General features: G+C 44.6%; 1 long non-coding RNA gene across 1 annotated transcript in view; it reads right to left on the bottom strand.

Annotated features, from left to right (window-relative positions):
• Positions 1 to 789: 789 nt before the first annotated feature.
• The window catches only part of LOC108640707, a 7,099-nt gene continuing 6,199 nt past the window's right edge, over positions 790 to 1,689 (bottom strand). Inside the window, exon 3 of the long non-coding RNA XR_001921420.1 lies at positions 790 to 989. This is a non-coding gene — a long non-coding RNA (uncharacterized LOC108640707). The remainder of the gene's footprint in view (positions 990 to 1,689) is intronic.

Below are 1,689 nucleotides of genomic sequence, written 5' to 3' on the forward strand. Positions count from 1 at the left end.
CTTGGTTAATGGCTGAACTTTCCTGACTCTGCGAAAGGCTCGCAGGGTTTTATTATGTTCCTTCATATATGACAACACTCATTTCAAATCTAAAGATATTTTTTTTTGAGCTGCAGACCTACAAGCTCTTTTTTTATGGGGCTTTTGTAAAACAGCAAAATGTGCATTCATGTTTCATTCAGAAGTTTGTGCACCCACACAAAAGGATTTTTTACAAAATCTGGTTACTTTTCTTCATTAAAAAAAAAAAAAAAGCTTCGAGAGCGGATTTCTGAATAATTTTTGTTTGTCCTTTCTTTCCCAGGAATGGGCTCTCCAGGCAGCCACTCCATCACCCAGCTCTGCTCACGCACCTTCCTCCTGATTTGCAGCATTCTCCCTCTCCAAGTGTTCTCCCTCCAGAGAGCAGTGGGGTGGGAAGATGCTGCCTGCAGGATGAAGGCCACCCGCCCCTGAAATCCGAGGCCTGGATCCTGAAACAGACTCTGGGCTCACTTCAGCTCCTGGGGTTTCCATGGGGCAAAGTTTTCCTGCTGCGAAGCTCTTGCCGGATCGGGGCTTAAGAGGGAATATTAATATTTTCCTCGCAGCCGACCTTCCCGAGGCTGGAATGCAGCAGATTGCCTCTGCCTGGCTTAATTCCTCAATACCTTTTATTAAATCCCCCCCCACCCCCTTTATCCATATTCACCCCACACACCACCACATCATGTTTCATAACATGCCTTCCAAGTGACAACTTTATGGCAGAGCCGAGAAACTTTTATTAGGATAACAAATAGAGCAGAGAAGGGAACGCCGGCAGAACTTGGAACTACGGTAGCAAAGTTTCCAGGGGAATGAGGGGGAGCATGGAAGTGACCCCCCAACCCCCCCCAGGGGCTGGAAGGTGCCTGATGCCCAGGGGATGGACGTGGGAGCTGCTGATGCCTGATTTCCTTTCCAAGGGGACTCCGGGAATTTAAAGTCGTGTTCTCAGCGGGTGATTCCTGTGGAAAGGGAAAAAAAAAAAAAAGAAGGAAAAAAAAAAAGATAAAATAAATAAATATTGTACGGTTGTATAAGCTTTGGAGACCTGCAAGGCCTCCTCGTCAATTATTAACTATGACCAAAGATGACATCCCTAACTGCTGTACATGCCTTTGGAAGAGCTGCTGAGATGCAGTTTTCCGGCACACAGGATGACATTTTATTTTGTTTGGATTCCTTTTCTCAAAAAAAGTGCATTTTCCTGCAGAGAAATACTTTTTTTTTTTTTAAAACATTAACCCCCCCCTTTTTGTCTCCCTCCTCGCTCAGAGGGGTGCTGAGCCCCCCGAGGAACGACGGGCACCCCGTGTCTGGCCACACTCCATCACTCCCTGGCAGGAGGGGAATGGCAAAATATTGCTTTGGTCAAAGTTATTAAAGGCAGGTTCACTACCCAGTCCTGGTTAGGAGATAAAATATGAGAGGGCAGCTTACATATTGCCATGATTAAATATTTACTGCTCCAAGAAGATTCACAGAACTTTTTAAAATTAATGGCTGCAAGTCTTTGTTTGGATAGTATCCCAAGTATTGAACCATTTATTGAACTGTTTGCTGAGCTATTTTACTATTGTTAGTGACATCCTAAATTGCCATGCTCTCCTCCTTTTTCTTCTTCCTTCCTTTCTCTCTTTCTTTCCTTCCATCCTTTCTTTTTCC

This window comes from Manacus vitellinus, unplaced genomic scaffold, assembly GCF_001715985.3.
Source record: "Manacus vitellinus isolate BGI_N305 unplaced genomic scaffold, ASM171598v3 scaffold_40_pilon, whole genome shotgun sequence".
In the NCBI taxonomy this organism is placed as follows: domain Eukaryota; kingdom Metazoa; phylum Chordata; class Aves; order Passeriformes; family Pipridae; genus Manacus; species Manacus vitellinus.